This window comes from Pseudopodoces humilis, chromosome 1 (genome assembly GCF_049639895.1).
Source record: "Pseudopodoces humilis isolate 2021_Gansu_Grassland_sample_001 chromosome 1, ASM4963989v1, whole genome shotgun sequence".
Taxonomy (NCBI): domain Eukaryota; kingdom Metazoa; phylum Chordata; class Aves; order Passeriformes; family Paridae; genus Pseudopodoces; species Pseudopodoces humilis.
In genome coordinates, this window is record NC_142200.1 from 81,268,902 (window position 1) to 81,288,453 (window position 19,552).

Below are 19,552 nucleotides of genomic sequence, written 5' to 3' on the forward strand. Positions count from 1 at the left end.
AGGATGGTGCCATGTGTGAGGATTTCAAAGGCGCTGCCACTGTCTAAAGTGAATATGGACTGTGGTGCACAGGTATTGGAAGATAAAATGCTAATGCTGCAGTCTGCAGTTCTACACTGTCAGCCTGATTTTTGGTGGTGTTGGATTCTCAGAAAGCATCACCACTTCAACCACTTTCAGCTAGAGTGAATTGAAACTACACATAGCTGAAAAACCAAATAACACAAAGGCATCAGATTTAAAAATGAGATAGCAGAGATTTGAGTAAAGGTATTTACCTTGCCATATCTGCCACAAACTGTCTGTGAGTCAGGACAAGTTAACACAGATTCTCTGTTAAAAAAGCATCAAAGAACAAAACCACACAAATACTTTTCCCTGCTGTTTCTCTTCTGATATACGTCCATATGAATCCTCCAGTCCAAGGCTATCTTATGTGGTCATCCATAGACCACTGGGTTAAAATAGAAATAATATAAAAATAGTATCTTGTGCCTGATATCAAGAAGCCAAAAATTTGCTTAATTGAATTTGTAGGTCAGACCCTTCTACTCAAGTCAATTCCCCATTGATCACACTGAAGTGGAGAAGGGAGCACTGGGAAACTTTCACATTTAGAGTTATGTGGAGACGTTTTCACTCAGATTAAACTGGGGCTCAAAAGTGGCTATTTATATGCATGAGACCAACACAAAGTGCATATTATGCCTCAGGATTAAAGCATTTAGTTTTTCAAGAGGGAATAGTTCATTGATCAATGCTTTATGCCCACATTTCTCATGCTGATAGAGCTTTGCCCATGAACTCTCATTAGATGTCCTGATTCCAACTTAAAACTTAAATTTGATTTCAACATCAGCAGTAAGATGTTATGAAGGAAACAGATTGCTCCATATATTCATCTAAATACAGGTCAAAACTAGGTATAAATCAACAGCATTTCATCATCAATAACATGTGCCACCAAGATGAAATGATGCTGAAGGTTGCAATTTCTAATCACTAATAATAATGTTAGCAATTAATTGTATGTACAGCTAAGTGTATCTCAGTTTATTTGCTAAGGAAATTTTGCTTAACCAAGTAATTTTAATGCTAAATACAAACACTGGAAAAGTTATGCCTGTTAACATGACTGGTTTCACTTGTCTAATATATGGTCTCACAGTTAACCAGTCTGATAATTTAATTTCATGCTAGAACCGCTTTTCACTGAATATTTGATATAAAGCAGATTAAAAGTTTGACATTAGAATATTTCCCCCAAATATATTTCAGTTTCCTGATCATCTTCTGCCATAGCAGCACAAACTGGTATTTTACAGTAATTTTTTTCACCAAAAAAAAAACAAACAAGCAAAAAGAAACATGGAACACATTGGCTTCAGAGTTCCAAAACAGCTAAAAGGTTTTTTATCAGACAACATTCAGTGATTTAATGACAATTGTGTGGCTAAATTCAGATATTGGTCTGAATTCACTCCTTTCATTATATGCCCTTTTAACAAGGTTCTGCCAAAAATGATGTGAATAAGTTGTAGAGCTATGGTTCAGGAACTAATGCACACTTATTATTTTGATGAGTTACAGTACATGGCATTTCACCCTTCAGAAGATGTGCATTTAGGTTAGTTTCAGAATGCATTCTAGTCTAAATCCTAAATCTCTCACAAATAAACACTAAAATATGCTTAATGTATTCAATATGTATGTTTCTGCAGTTAGAGGCTCCCTGCCATATTCCAAAAGTATTGGACCTGGTACCAGAGTAATACTTTCAATTCTGTTGTCAGTCACTACTGTGTGCTGCACCTGACCCATGAGCTGCTTCCACATTCTGTACCTGAGAGCCATGACATTTCACAGACAACAGCTCTGAAATCCCTCTGACTTAAGTTATTAATCTTGATTTATTTTAATATAAGGCACAGTGTTAGAAATAAGCTACCTTTGAACAATTTTGTAGAAGGTTAAATAGTGTAAATAGATCCGTAGTTTTAGGACAACAGCACTACATCATCAGAAACAATTCTGACAAATAAAAAGCTATTAGTCTACCAAAACTGTAATGAGATCATGATTGATAAACACCTCTGAAAGGTCTGCATCAAAGTCAAGGCTTTTCTGTGATAAATGTAAACATGCAGACCTTACTTTGCCAAAAGCTGTGTGTTCCAGTTATTCAGCTCTACTGATTGATTTGTTCATTAGACTAATAAATAATTTATCACCTTGAAGAGGACAATTTGTTATACAGATAGCATGAACAAGTAATTTTAAGCAGCCGAATCTTTAGAAGAATTAGCAGTGTTGAGTGCCATGAAGTCTGATGCCATGAGGATGAAGAATCCAGACCAGCATAAAAACAACGAGATTGTTATAAAAACAGGTAATTTCAGATAACTTCTATGCAATTGTCCATGGGAATTCACAGTGCAGCTCCATCAGAAATCTCATGTGTAATATTATCTTTAGGTTCTTTTTAACTATCCTGCCATAGATGTTATGCTAAGCTATGAGCTTTCTTATACAGGCACAGAAATAAATTGCAGTTTGTAATATACCCTATTTTCTAAATTAGGAGTAAGTCTGTTAGATTTACAGTATTGATTATTTTATTCTATGATTTTCTTTCCTAAATGCCTTTAGGATTTTTTCTAGGAACAAGTGATAGAAAAAGATCATATAAATCAGATAGAGTGGGCCTTTTCTCCAAGTGTAGGAACTATCATTCCAAAAACTAACTGTATTTCTTATGTATTTCTTGAATTTGTTACGTATTTGAAGTTAAAAAAAATGGAGACAAGGACAGTTGTATCATGGCAACACATTAGGGGATAAATTAGACACAATTACTCACCACACTTTCCCCTAATAGGAACACATGGGACTATTATTTTTATTATTATTACATAAGTTTTATAGATTTTTTTTTGTAAAACTTTAAATGGATGTAATAGTCCCTTTGTTGAAGATGGAAAAAAGTCTACAAGTGTCTTTGTAATTAAACGTGTAACTTGTCTAAAAAAAAAGGTTGTTAAACTTCATTCATAAAATTGATAGCACCACAGCCTAAAGCCATTTAGCCATGTTTTCTCCCTCAACCATGCATGAACAGAGATATAGAGATATTTTATTTTCCTTTTTTTATTTTTACACTATTTAATTTTATTTCCCCCAGCAATAAAAATGGGCTGAAACTTGAGCACTCCACTGCAAGAGAGGAAACTGGGAGCATTTAGAGAATGACCTGCTGTGTTTCATCCACAGTGAAAGTCCTTTTTTTCTTAGGAATTAGTATCTACAACAGCAAGCATGTCACCAGTCTTGGAATAGCAGCCTGGTCCCAGAAGTCTCATTCAAAATTACAAACCAGACACATTTCCTGTCATCACTTACTCCTTTCCTGAATCTAACAGATATTTCCTCAAAGCAACATCTCTGTACAGCATTATATTGTGCTGCACGTTGCAACACCTGTAAGACTGTGATGAGCAAAGATTATGCTCTTTGAGCCCAGATTTTTTTTCTTATTTTTTTTCCCTTGAATCATTGAACTGGCTTGGGGAAGCAAAGGTTGGTGAATACTATTCTTTCTGCTTTTTCTGCCACTATCCTAGAATTTGATCTATAGGTTCAAGTGCAATGTATTCCTCTCCCTTACTGTAGTTGAAGCTGATGAGGTTGTTGTTGCATACTCAAAACAGCAGCAGGATGACTGAAAACTGGGATACTTCATACAGGTGCTTCATAATGCCATTTATATGACTTCTACCTTCATTCAGGGTGACTCACAAAGGCAATACCTCAAAAGAAGATGCTGTAGCAGTGCGATTTGTACAGGATCCAGAAAAATAATATCAGGAGAAAGCCAGAGAAGCCAGGTGGTAGTGCAGAAGGTGATAGTCTCCTTCAGATCCAATGGAAACTTCAGGGAACTAAACTAAACTAAACCCTTGCCTTTTGCTGCAGGGTTAGGTTACTTGTATCTGGTGGAATTATTCCAAAATCTTTATAACACAGGGAACCATTGTTAACCAAAACCAAAGCTAAGACACTTCCTCCTCTCATGTACCCTTGTGAAAAATGTGGCCTCCTGGGATGGTGAATCCTATTTGCTTCTATGAACCTTCACTGACTCAGTGAGTGTCACTAGGCAGATATGGTGCACTAGACAGGATAAGAAGGAAAACATATTTAGGATCGATATTGAAAAAAGAAACCCAAACACCTATTGTATGACAGTATGTTGAATTTTGTCTGATGTGCTTTAATTAACTAAACATAAAAGTTAACATTTTTTCCATTATGAAAAAAAAAAAAACCATTTAATGAAACTATGTCTGCAGGTGGATGTCTTCCATAATGTTTTATTTCCATATACTACTCCTTAGTTATTACTGAAAGAGAGAGAGAGAGAGAGAACTTTATATCGAAGGGATATGACCATGGAATGAGCAGAACAAATTAAACTCTGAACAAAGGTTTCCTCAAATAAGCCACAGTGCAAGCAGTAACCAATAAGAAATGGGATACGAGCTGATAAGAAGAAAGCTTGCTTTATTGATTTTTTTCCTTTGTCCCAATTAGGTTAGGTAGCTCCTATTCATCTGCTGACTTAAATAGATATGAATGTGAACTCTCTAAGGTATTCCTAAGAAGTTTTCAGTAAAAAATGTTTCCATATCACTGCACTAAGAGGGTTTGGAGGTAGCAGACAGCTGCGGGTATATAAATTAAATGGAATATTATTGATGTATTTGAAAAAAAACAAACAAAACAAACACACACACACAAAAAAAAAACAACCACCAAGCCAACACATTTTTTCATCAAGCTTTATCTTTCCAAAATAGTTCAATGGTGTAAAAGCAACATTGTTTCATATTTTATAGCTCCAGATTTATGACAACATGATTCTTTGTAACTCTGCAAAGTAAAATTATTTGCCTTGAGAGTGATCCACATATTGTGTTCACAATATCTTATCTGCACAAGTGTCTCAAAACTTGTCTCTGCATGATTAGGGTTTTTTTTTTTTAACTTGTGAACTTGTCCCTGAACCCAAATGGGCAGCTATCGATGACAAAATCATTATGGCCAGCTCTGGAAAAAGGAGAACCTGACAAATGAGGTCCTGATCCTAAAAGGAATGGTTGAGAAGTATGAAGTATTTGTGCTTTTTGGAAAGTTTCTACAGAATGAGGTTTTAATTTTCTCCTGTGGTAGGAAGCTAAATCAGAGCCAGGTCTCTTGGTGAAAATAGCAGAATTTGGTGCCTGGAGAAGTGCTGCAATATCAAATGGCTTTGCAGTGCGAAAGGATAAGTCACTTTTTCTGCTTGCAAGGTGATAGAAGCTTCAGATGCCTCTGAGCAGCAGAAAGAGGAAAAATGCTTCTCTCAGTGCTGCCAAATTGTGTGTGAAGGCAGCTCTGAGAGCTCTGGGGCTGGCTTGGTTTTCACTGAGAGAAGATGGTGAGCTGGGAAAGGAAGCTCAGTGAAACCCCGTCATGGTCTGGAAGATGGATGTTTCACGGTCAGCTGTGATTTCTTTGTGCAATAAGGCAGACAGTGGAGGAGGGAGAGGTTTCTCCTGAGCCCCTCTGGTCACGATATTCAAAATGTAACTAAATTAGGGAGGAAGAGGAAGGTCTGAACACTGTCCTTAGTTGGGACTGAAATGAAAATCCCACAGTGGGAGTATCCACCCTTGAAAAATGAAAGGGCAGCATTTTGGAAGTGTGGTCATGGGAACTTTGTCACCAGGGCTTAAGAGAAACATCACTAGATTAAATTAACTGCTTGCATTCCACACAGGAGAGGGCAGGCTTGGTCAGAACTTCTCATTATCTCCTGAATTTCTCTGGAGAAAAGGGAGGGTAAGAAGAACCAGTGTGGGGAGCACCAGCCCTGACCTCTTAATCTACCAGCTTTCTCTGTTTTACATAACTGCATTGCTTTCTCTGAGGCACCCCTCATCTCTGCTCTTTTCAGGCTGTAGGGGTGGCTGAAATGCCATCTGTAACATGCACTGGCACTTGCTTTTCTATGTGATGAGTACTGAACCAAAAGAAGGCCTCTTCTGTTCTTCTCTATAATATCTTCTAATAACCTACTAATGGGAGCAGTGTGACAGCAATAGAAGCAGCATTTACCCTTTCACAGACAGAACAGCTAGCTACAACAACCTGATGGTCGTTACAAACCATTCCAGCTTTCAAGAGACAGCTCTCGTGTTGTCACTTCACTGACACTGGTTGTGTAACTAATGTAACTTAAAATACTTGCATGCTTACTTCACATCCACTTACACAGGCCAATGAGTGCTCTGTTTATCTATGTTGCAGGAATTTTTAACATCAAGAATAAAAGGGATTTTTTCCTTTGGTTTGGGTCAGGCTTTGGGTCTTGAAAAGAGCTGTGCATTAATTCTGCTTGCTAAATTAATTTTGAAAGCGAGGATATAGTATTATTACAGCAAGTTTGCTGGTAAAATGTGATAAGGAGAATGCTGCTCTTCCAGCTATCTGCCAAGGACTCTGGACAGTAAGAACATGCCTGATGCACTGTTGCAGAGGCTTAGCAAAAAAAAAAAAATTTTTTTAGAAATATTTGTTTTAACTCAGTGGTTTACACAGCTTGTGGGAATGAAAGCACAAAGGTTACATTACTTGATGTTCTTACATCTCTAAAACATGCTCTAAGCTCCTTCCCTGTTCTTTTCTTAGGAGGCAGTAATAATAGACACCCAAAGAGTATCTCTCATAATGAGAAAACAATAAATTTCATTTAACAAATTTAGTTAAATTTAGTTTTCTAATTCCTTTTTTTTTTTTTTTTTTTTTGCTATAGTGCAATTATGCCTATAAGAAATGGATTGCACTGTAATTATGTTTAGATTTACCAACCAATTCCATTGAATAGGACACCATGGAGGTCACTGCACTGCAACCTCTGGGTATTGCAGACCTTTTAAACATCTGGCACTGCATTATCAGAACTGTCACAGGGAACTAGAGCGCTTTGAATACCTATTATCATTCATGCAGGTTACGACTGATGAGAAGAGATGTGAGTGGGTTTAGAGCGATGTTTCTCTTTTCTCTTTCCATTTTTTCTTTTCCTGAAAGAATACAGCACATAAACATTGTGTACTCTTCCTGTCAATAAAAATTTGAAATTAGACAGGCTTAGAACATGTTTGATCCCTTTCTATAAATTGTACACCATGAGTTATTTGCTGGGCTTTTCTAAGCTGATTCAATAAATACCAAAAATGCATAAAGCATTTGGATTAAAAACAGATTTTCTTTCCTTTCTTGATTGCACAGATTTTCATACCCCCAAAAGATCCCTTTCCTACAGGGAGTATAGAAGCTTTCATATGTGTGTGTATATATATTTGCTTCTTCTTTGTGTGGTTTCTTCTTCATTTAATAGATATTTTCCTCTTCTTATATTATATAAATTATTTTTTTTAAGAAACTGATATGGACTCCACAGTATTTAATTACTGACTTAAAAATTACTTTTTAATTTGTACTGACTACAAATTACTTTTTTGACTTAAAAACTGTTGCCAGCTTCAGGATTTTTGACTCTCTTTCAGAGAAGTTCTTGAAAATGTGTTTAATTTTATACCAGAATGTAGATTCCAAGCCTACTAATATAGCTCAGAGAACCTGCAAATAGTCCCTCAATTTGGGACTTTTAAGAGCAACTAGAGAGAACAAAACCTTGAGAAGTGTTTATTGTGAATGTGAAGATCACAGATCTCTATTCCTAAGAGGAATAAATGGATGATAATTGAATACTGAATACTAACACAATTTAATTAAAACAGTTTTCATTTAGCTTAGTCATGTTCTTCCATTAGAGACGTATTAGAGCCAATTGTAATTCTGAAATTAATTTTTACTTATTTACTTTAGTTCTGGGAAAAACTCAACTTACATTTAGCCATAGGTTCCAGTCTTTATTTCAGGGCTCAGCTTTTCATGGAAGGATGTGTACAGTTTGGAGATAGTGGACATTTTATGACATTCTGCATAGGACGGTTTATTTGAGAATTTCTGGGGGAGAATTACCACCCCAGAAATAAGGGATGGTAATATACACTTGGAAGACCAAGGAAAACAAAAGAAATGGAGACGTAAGAGATAAAAATGATGGAAAAAAAAATCATATCATAGAACCATAAAATTATTTGGATTGAAATAGACCTTAAAGACCATCTAGTTCCAACCCCACTGCTGCGAACAGGGACACCTTCCATTAGACCAGGTTGCTCAGAGCCCCATCCAACCTGGCCTTGTGTATCTATATTCAAATAAAAACATATCCGTCAATTTCTATGTGTTTTGAGGTTAATTTAATTTGTTTTGTTTTTTAAAAATATGTTTGCTGACATTTCTGGTTAGTCTGAACTCTTACTGTGAGTCTGAATGGTTTAGATACACACCACTGAAGGAACAAACAGAGTTCAGTATAAAACACTGAATTTTAATGTCTTATCTTCAGACTTTGAAATCTTTCTAAACATATATTTTAATCAACATGAAATATGTCATAAAATGTCTGTAAGGGTTTTTTTGAGGGGTAGGAAGAGGTGAAAGAAGAGAAAGCAAACAAAACCCCTTGTCTAGCCCATACCATTCTCTCCTATTCTTTAGAGAACACAACACAAAAAAATGCCCAACATTTTTTACAGTGGGAAAACAACACAAAACACCCATCAAAAAACCAAACAAAAACCCAAAACAAACAAATGAACCCCTAAAACAAAACAAAACAAAACAAAACAAAACACATACCCAGGTTAAGCTATCTACAAGTTACAGATATTACAGAGCTACCTACCAGACCACAGTGTGTCTTGGTGGATATTGTGTAAAGCTTGCACAGGCTTGTGACAGATAAAGGACCACAAGATCAAGGATGAACAAATTATTGCCAAATCCAGAAGAGAAAACCAGAAAACAGGAATATTTGAAAAATAGTCCTTTGTGTTATATCTGCAACAAATTATCTGCTATTAGGTCTTATTCACAGTTCAGTAAAATCAGTGGCATGGGGCTTGGAGTCAACACTGGTCTCTCTATGTAGTTTTCATATTATACTGTATCAAGAGATGGAAGACTGTTACTGAATGCAGCACAAGTTTGCTAGGCCAAGAAAAGATCTTTAATTTATGCAAGATTTAAAAAGCATATTTTCTGTTAAAATATCTCTGATCAGAATTCAAAAGTCAGCACTCACAGGCTCACTTATTTCTTACAGAACAAATGGAATCATGAAAAGAGTAAACATGGTCTGAAATGAACAGTCCATCCCCTGCCCAGTTGTGCAAGGGGATCAGAGAGTGCAGGAGCAGACAGGGCATGAGAGATGGGTAAAGCACCCTGGTAAAGAGAAGAAACTCATCATTAGGCATAGGTCATGCTGCAGAACTTCTTGATTCACAGAGCAGGGAGAAATTGTCAGATGGAATGTGCCTCTTGAGTGCTGTTAGCAAACAAAGTCTGTTATGTTGCAGTATTGAGCCCCTGTGAGGTGGTGTGTGGGTGCTCCTGGGGTTTTAAACTGTAAATTACAGGGGCATACTAAACTGGTGTGTGTCTACACAGGTAGTTTCACTTAATTTAACTGTCAATCTAAATCATTTTAACATCATCCCTGAAGTTAAACCATTCATTCTTGGCAGCCTGCCTTTAAGACCTAGTTTTGCAATGAGTCCCTGATGGATCCTGGTTGAAGCTAATGGGGCTGTATGTGGTTGTGGAATAGCAATTGCATAAAATTCATTAAAGGGCTGGGACTTATTTGGGTAAGCCCAACTCTGATACCTATGCTTACTGGGAGTTCTTTACACAATAATTGTTCCTCTTGACTTCAGTAGGACTATTTATGGGTTAAAGTACAGCTCAGCAAGAATTTGGTTACATGCAGGTGAAGATGTTTTTTACCTTACTAATATTTCTGATCCTCTGGAAATCAAGGTGACTATTAATGACTGTGGGTTACTGGAATGATGAAGAGTTTGCAGGAGGGGGATATTATTTTGCCATGGGAATATCAGACATTTGCTTTTAGATTCTCAGAAAGTCAACCAAAGGAAAAAGAAAACTTAGAGAGAGATTTTTAAATTTTTTTTATGCTCTATCACGTACTTTGGCAATATTCCTGGAAAAACTGTGAATAATTACTTATGATCTTCATTTCTGGATTAGAGAAAACAATTATTACTCTTCAGATAAAAAAAGCACAAAAGAACAACTCCTCTCCTAGTCATCTACACTTGCATTTTGGAGAGGAAGGTGCCACTGGTCACAAATATATACACACTTCATGACATAAATACCATACAAACTTCATAAAATTTAGATCTGGGCACAAGGATTTATGCTTTCCTGTCCAGGTGCAAAGCAATACAGCTGAGCTGATTATTGCCAATACCAAACCCACTCATTTTAAGAGGTTAACAGATTAAGCACAGCAGCACTATGAATGAAATTATTTATATAAGTGTTCTCTCATATAAAACTTGCAAAACTCAATCTTGCCATGATTTCTTCACTATCCTTGCTGTTCAGTGTAAACTGGTGAGTCAGGTCTGTCTCTAAGAGATACTAAAATATTCCAATGTGGAAAGAGAGGACTGCTGTCCATGGAGAAAAGGAGTGTTCTGCTTCAAATTATTTTGTTGTCACCCAGATTTCAGCTCAGCTGCTGCTCAGTTAGTTAAATCATATGATAGATAGAAATTTTAAAAAAATATATAAGATGAAGACGAATAACTATGAGAATACGCACTATTAGTGCATTTGTACTATACAACATTAGACAAGGATACATTAAGTCTCTCACCTTTAAATTTCGCATATCAACTCCTCTTAGAAGTCAAGGATGTGAGAATTCACTTAAATGATATATATTCTGCTCTCATTCATGTTGGAAAGAAAAATCAGAGAAATCACATTGACTTCAGTGGAATTACTCTAGATTTGCCTTAAATAAGATAATTCTTCCCACACTCTACAAAGCAACGTGGATATAAGTGGACATCTTCATGACAGATGATCTAATCCTGGTGTCTGTGGAGGGTGTACAAAGAAGGTTGATCCAGGGATGAATAGCTCCAGAACTACAGATTTTCTGCCTTTGAGAAAGAGGAAGTAAATCCATGTGCTTTAATCTCATTGAAGTTTATTCCTTGATTTTCCACCAGTTCATAAATGTACTGGAAAGCATCAGAATTTCTGTTCTGCATAAATCTGGAAAATTCTGTCTCTCGCAAATACTTTTACTTATCATCACACAAAGCCCACTTAATAACATGAATGGCTGTAAGATTCCAAATCTTCAGGATTCTATAAACTTTTATGTATATTAAACAAATCTTTCTGTCAAAGGATATGTTTTCATAACAAAGGGAAAGATTTAAAGTATCTGGGCCCCAGTAAGTCATTTAGCACCTCAGAAAACTTACTCCTTCATCGTGTAATGAAAATTAATCACAGCATCCATATTCAAATTGTGTCCTGAAGTTAGTTGATAATACAAAGGTAAAGGAAAGACAAAGGGGTGATCTTTGAATCCTGAATGCATTTACACAAGAAATTAAGATGATATTTCACAAACACCTTCACCTAATAAAACGCACGTAGAGGAAAAATGATTAAACTGAAACAGTATCAGACCTGAAGTAGGAGTATCAACACAGAAATTCATCATGGGAATTAATGTTGTTGTATGAAGAAACAGAAGGATGAAACATCAAATTGAATCGCCTACTCCTTTTCCTGTAAGAGCAGGGGAAGATGGCAATGCATTATGTTCTGTGATTCAAGGCATCTCTGTTCTTTACCTCACCTCTGCTGCAGGCTTTCAGAAAAATCAATGATTTTGTCACTGGACTTCAATTCTGCACCTGTAAAATTATAATAATTGCCTATTTCTTGCCTAGTTGGGCTACACAGGTGTAAAAGGAAGGACAGTAAGGTTCTTATCTCCCTCCGACTTTTTAGTATTCCTGTAATAAAAATATGAAGAAACATTGTCATTCCCCCATTTTATGTGTGGAGAGGAAAAGAATTTCCAAACAGCTGTGCTGACATTATTTGTCCTGTTCTGATTGCCTATCTTTGCTAGACCACACACTTTGCTATTGGCTCTGTACAAACCTTCTGGTGTCTTTTTTTCCCATTTGGACACATAAGCACCTCTTCTGTGTTTGATGTTAGTATTTTAACTTGATTCCATGTTAAGCCTGTTTATTCATCTTACATATCAAATGACAAAAAGCCAAAACCTTTAGCAGATGGAAGGTTTTCTTGTGTATTTTCTGACTTTCCAGGATGCTGATTTCTGAAAGCCAGGAAATACAGGATATCTGTCTTTCCTGGGGCAGTCCATTGCCAATGGGATTTATCTGCAAATGCTTCAGAGGTAAACACCTTGTTAGATACAGCTGTACTGAACTAGTACAGCTGTACTGAACCAAGGATTAGTTGGAACAGATTGACAGAGCTGTGCTTACGATAAAGAAAAAAAAAAACAAAATCTGGGAGGACTGCAGGAGGGAAGGTGAAGGGAAAAGTGAAAGAAAGGAGCATGTACACTCTCTGAAATACCTTATAGCCCTTATTTTATGCTCAGTTGAGTAGACTGTGGCAGTAAAAAGGTAAGAAAGTTTTCCTGTGTGGGGAGCTGTCTGAAGTTGTTTACCCATAATTCACAGGATGACAAACACCTTGAGTCTGCATTTCCTATTTTCAGAGCTATTAATTTAGGTTACTTTCTGGAAATTTTTGAGTCTAATTGTACAGAAACTGAGGACAATTCTGCATAAGTTTCCATGTAAAATGTACAACACATGCCCTCCAAATCTTACCATGTATCCAGGGGTTTGAGAGAGCACTCAGATCCCACTAAGGGAACAGTTGCCTTGCCATTGCCATGCCCTGGATAACAAACTTGAAACAGCTTATAGCCTTTCTTAGACATATTCTATCCCATGGATCCTGGCATTCACTATGTAACATGCATAACCCCACATACAGGCAGAAGGGTGAATGCAAGGTAATATCTATTTTTCTGCCTTTAATCTAAATATGTCCTCACTCCACTCTGAGTCCCCCCAATATTTTTTTCTTTCCCATACTGCTCACTTCCTTTTCAGCCAGTTCATGCACAGGTAATTTATTTTCTTTATAAAATTTGTTGGTCCTTTTCACTTCTGCATTTTACCCAACTGTCATCAGATTACATTTTATTCTTCCTGTAGGCAGTAGCACAATGCACTTTTATCTTCAATGAATGCAGGGAAGCCACAACTTCTGTGTGTCACTAACTAGAGATAAGTACATCTTCCCCCAAACCATCCTGGTGATACAAAGCACAGCATAGAAGTCCCTCCAATCTGCCTTTTCACAGCACAATTAGTCTGATGGGTAAGGTTAAGGGCTTGTGGTGAATCAAGCATAATCAACAGTAACAGTCTTGTCAGCATTCAGTAAATTCAGTTTTCAACTGCAGGGAAGAGTCCTTCATATATATGTCTCCTGAAGTTGGACTAAAGAAGAAATCTGCTAAAATTGTAATAGAATATGTGTTTGTCTAGAGGATATAGGACTTATATATTGTTTTGGGTTATAAGGTTTCTGACTATGCTAATTGGTGCATATAGAAATTGGTTTTTAGTATTTACATTTTGGGATTTATTATTATTATTATTATTATTATTATTATTATTATTATTATTATTAGTTCAGTATGTGCAGTTTAACTCTCTTGTCTGTGCAACTAAAAAGCTTCTCATATTGTAAGTCAGTTTAAGTAAGTGTTGCATATTTTGTGTCTATTTTCCTCGCTCTGATTTTCTCTTCTAATGAGACCTGGTTAGAGATCTCAAGAAAGAATAGTAGGAGTAGGAGTATAAAAGAGAGAGAGAATGCTGATCCCTAACAGTATAATTACAAATGTCTTTTTGGAGGAGGAACCTGTCTTCCCTTTGATTTCACGGATGGTTGGGAATTTCCATTTGAGGTTATGGGAACAAATGTGCTGGCTTGTCCAAAAATGTCTATTTCTCTTGACAAGGGCTTTGTCCTAGAATGTGCTAAAAGGGCTTAAAAAAAAAAAAATCCCAAGATTCTATTTTTGGCTGCCGTTTTAAGCCATTAAAGATGATCTATCTTGCACCTTTTATGCAGTATGGCTATTATTTATACATGAAAGAAAATTGTACAGGGCTTGCATGGAGGAGGGGGGGAACTTTAACTTTCTCTCCTCTTGTGCTTTAGGTCAGCTCTCTCAGCCTTTTCTCTAAAGTTCTTTGCTATTGTTGTTAAATCTTATGCCTTGACCCAGAGCCCACTGAAGCGGAGAAATTCATGGTACCAATACTTTGTTTTTTACCTAAGGATGTATGTTAGGTTAGGATGATTCTGTCATTTCTCCAAATCCTTGGTACTATGCACTATAGAGAAAAATGCACCAATCCTTTATTTCTCTGATGGGGCAAGTGTGTTTATTAAAAACTTTTCTTCTCTTTCCTGTCCATAATTAATTGCTTTTTCTTAGAGTGTAGGTGGCTTCAATTGATATTTTAGTGCAAGCTTATTAAAATTCCCAGAGGTGTTTAAATAACGGCTAGATCATTTCTAGAGGAAAGCTGCTTAGTAAAAATTTAATAATAGAAAACAGTCAAAATAGTCCTTTTCTTCTTTTTTAGACTTGCTTTCCATAGCTTTGCAAATTGCAGGGAAGCTAAACAAAATGGAATCGAGAAGAATAGAATCTAGAAATGACTAGAGACTGTAATTAGCATTGACATTAGATGTTTTCTTGTATGCAAAAATTTTCAGCTCTAGTTTTTGCTCAGTTAGATACTGGCATTTACAAATTCCCCTTGCTTGTAGATGAAAGGAGACTGGAAGCTGATTGCAGAGTGTAAAATGTCCTATTTTGTTCAAACCTCCTGGGTAGTGTCACATTGGGACATTATCATAGCATAGACAAATATCACTGTGCAGAGATTCCCATTTTGTAGTTGTCTACCTAGTTGTTGTTTCCTTTGTTTCCAAAGAGTCCCTTTGGTTTAACTTCCATTATGATTTTTGTTACCACCTGCAAGAAAATTGTTCAGTAGTGAGAAGCTACTGGCTCTGCAGCTGAATATCTTCACCCAAAATACCTAAAGTGATCCTCTGCTAAGTCACACAGAACAATGATTCAGGCCATCAAATGCTTGCAGGTTCCTCTTCATCCATACAAACAGCAGCATTTGCTTTAGGCAGCACTGTTAATGCCTTATTGCAGTCACCCCTGTCACTTCTTCAGTTTCAAATAAAAATAAAAAGATTTGTTAGAACACTGTAAGTAATGACTCTGGTAGCTTCCAAGTTCTCAGCCTCTTTTTAGACAACATAATGTTGGTAGGCTGTATAATTTCAAACCAAAAAGTCCTTAAATTACACTTAAGACCAAAGCCAAATACAAAACCAAACAAACAAATAAAACAACAACAAAAAATCCCAACATTAAAACAAACCCCCAGAAAACAAACAGAATACAAAAGCCTAAATCATAAAAAGGCAAAACAAATAAAATAATAATAAAAAAAATGTGAAAACACTCAGAAACCAGCAACTAAAACCCAAAAAAACACAGCCATTTCTTTAGGTAGGCATTACATGTTCATATACAGTCAAAACCAGACAAGAATTGATTATAAAGAAACTTGAGAGAATTAGATCAGAGAGAAAATTCAGAGAAATTTAAAGACTTGTCCAAAACTATATAGCACACTAGTAGCATAACTGGCAACAGCATCTATCTCCATTCATTTAACCATTCTGACTCCTAGACCAGCAGAGCCAAGTCTAGATTGAGAGTTAGAGTTAAAAAATATGTAATGACTCAGAGAATCATAAGTTTCTTAAGTAAAAAGACTGGCAGTAGGTCCAATGTTCTGCTATTCTCTTTGTTGGTAATTCTTCCATGATAACATGACTGGAAGTTGTCCATTTGAAAATGCTGGGAGTACAGTTTTTGCTGTTTGTGTGGGTTTACTATAGATCAGAGACTGAATCAGGAAAACAGTGTCACACACCACTTATTGTTTTAATCCTTAATTACTTATATTGATTAACTGGATGTGTAGTGTCTTGACAAGTTCACCTGTATATTTTTCAATAATTCCACAGAAACAAGATTTTCAATACCTTCAGATTACAGTATTTCAGCTGTGACCAGAAAGAACTAGGGTTCTTTCCTTTCAGTTTGATCTTCAGCTGGGCTTTAACCTGAAGCTATCACAACACTGACAAATGTGGTAGCAGATTTTTATGTGCAAATAATAAAATGAACACGGTTTAAGCAAAGTACGCATTTTCCTTCAGTCTTGTTCTTTGTAGGCTTGTGATGGATGTACAGCCATAATATTGTCCACTGAACAGTCAACTATTTTACTAGTATATTTTCCCCCAATTTCTTGCTATGATATAAGCAATTTCATCTTTCTCTTAGCCATAAATTCTACTGTGGAGTTCATGTATAAGTAACACACATGGCTTTTTTTGTGTATTTCTCTCAAGTGACAATTACTTCTGTCCTGGATGCCTAATGTGTAATTCAGAGTCATCAAACTCTTTAAAAAGAAAAATACAAAACCAACAAGAATGATGCTTCTGCTTATGATACTTCACACTGTCTGAAATGCTGCCCTGGATTTTTATCATTATTCCCATAGCTATGTTTTTCTGCTGCTGTGTTATCTCAATTGTTCTGAGTGAAGGGGGAAGAGTCTCAACTATTTTGTAGGGAAAGAAATGGTCTGCCTGGTAATTCTATGTGTGTGTCAGACACAAGCTATAGGTGCTATCCATCCCCAGCTCAGTCCATTTCCAATATGCATGTAATTAGCCCTAACACTTTTCAGCCAGTTTGAACTGAAGGAGGTTGCCAGGGTGCAGAATGAAATTACACAGTCTTCTTCAGCTTTGAGAAGGAAGAATAGGGCACACAGAATTTAACATGTATAAATCAGCAAGAATGATGAACCTGAAATGCGGCTTGAAAAGGGCAGCAGCCTCTTAAAAAGCTTTGGAAGCTAACTTTTACCTTTGAAGAGAGGTTTGGAAGTTGAAATTCAGCTTGTGGTATTATTAGGATGATTATTGTACCCATTATCTCTCTTTTTTTCCTCTTGCGTATATAAAAGGCTCAATAACTCACCAGCAATGTGGCCAGTGTTGAGAATATTCCCCAAAGCTGAAGAAATGTACACATTCTTTACTATTAGGAGACTTTTTTATTCTTGAAGAGCCATTTTTTCATATTACACGTCCACAGATTTTACTTGAATTGGCATACACTTTGAAAAATGATCCTGTTTATCAAATTGTACAGTAAACCTGTAGCTTTATTTAAATTTCAACTGCAACACTGCACTGCACTGCACTGATGTTTTTCTTTTGTGAAAGCAGATGGTTCCCTCAAAACTAATAGGAATGATTTCTATGCAGTATCTTAGCAGTCACTTAATGAAAACATAACCAGAAACTTTACTATAAAGCAAATATTTAATGAGTTGGAGATGACAAAGCATGTATTATTTTGCAATAGAAACATCTAGAGGTGTTGGCAGACAGAAGCTACTTGGCTTGTAAAGTCCATGTAAAATGTATAATACAACAGAAATTGGCATTATGCATTTATTTTTAACGGAATTTATTTTCATTTTAAAAAACTTCAAAATCCTACTTATATGAAGTCCTTTGAGATCTACTTTTTGACCTCAAACTGTACTAGACTTTTTCATTTAATTTAAAAAGAAAGAAGCTAGCTAAATGTGGTAAATTTTAGGGAGCAAAGTTGTTTTTTGTTTTTTGTTTTTTGTTTTTTGTTTTTTTTAAATTTAGGCCACATGCTTCAGATAATTTTTCTTCCTATTTCTTATTTCTACCATCAGTTCAATTTTAATTTGTCTACCTAGCTAATCATGGCTGCTAGAAAGAACTTCTTTAGATTTATTGATACCTGATAAGGTCTCAGTAGCCCTGATAGGCTCTGAATCATTTTCCATTGGAAATTAACTAATATGTAAGAATAGCCTGTGAAGCTTGAATATTTCTCCCTGAATATAGAATTCCAATTTAAAAAGGAAGCTAATACGACTAAAGAGAATTGGTTAATTTATTAACATGGAAAGAATTAGTCATTGGACTAATTTACATCTTGAAGGCAACAAAGTTACTTTCTTTGTAAGATCTGCATTTTTTTAAGTCCATATTTCTATTATATAGATATAATAATAATCATATTAATTCCAATATTTCCATACTGCTTTTCCCAGAACACTATAGATAAAGAAGTTTTAAGTCAATAAAGGTACATGTAAGGTGTATATGTATGTTCTGCACACAAATTTTCTAGCTATCATCTAATTGTAATTGTTAGCATCCCTGTATAAACACCACTCACTGTCTGCCTGCATTAGTAGACAGCAAATGAGTACAGAAACAGGATGTTGCATTATTTGTTACCTAAAGTTACAAGACAAGAGTATTGAAGATGAAAAAGAGTATCAGAATGGTTAACTTTTATGTCAAACCATGGCCTAGGCTTGCATTAAGCAAAGGGCTTAAGGATGAGTTCAGCTTTTAAACATTAGCTTAAGCCCCCTCCTTATGAAAAAACAGTTAATTAAGGCTCTCAGGACCCCAGAAATCTGTGCTATTTAGTCATACACAGAGGGTTAAGCGTTTACTTGAATGATCTGACTAGCCTGGGATCTTAGGAAAGACTGCACAACAAGCCTATATGTAATCTGTCCTGCCTGTTCAGCTATGGTTCTGTTCATACTGTGATTCAAATGAATTTTAATGTTTCTTTATCATCTTTTTCATCTTCCATACTTCATTAATAAGTCTAGACCTTTCCTATGATTCTTTAAATGAAGCTTTGCAGTAAATCATGGTGCAACCTACAACGTATCCCCAACTGCTAGCTTGATTCCTTAGCAAAAGCATCCAATCAGTTAATCCTAGAAGATTAATTTTACTTTCCTCTTAGAATGCAAGATTCATTAATGACTTAGAAACTTTCGGTTAATTAGTTGAATGATGGTCATCCATATCTATCGCCAGTGGCAGACAGCTGGAGTAGTTAAGTCCAGGAAAATAAATTCACTCTCAACACCAAAGTATTAATCAGCTCAGGAAAGCTTGTGGAGGTCATACCACACGGGTGTGAAATAGAAACATCCTAGAGTTTGTCTAATTGATGGTTTGATATACAAAATGGAATTCATAGCTTTAATGATGGGCAATAATCTCACGTGACAATATTATTTCTGGTTTTCTTCAGCATTTACTTACTTATTTTAAGGTGACGGAAAAAAGGATGTGTATGCTGATACTTTTACAGTCTTCTGCCTACAGAGAGTCACACTTCAGAAGAACCCACTCTGCCTTTGGATGGGTGTTCCCCATAGCAGTACACACACAAGCAGAGAATGGGAATTTATGCACAGAAATGTCACTAAGA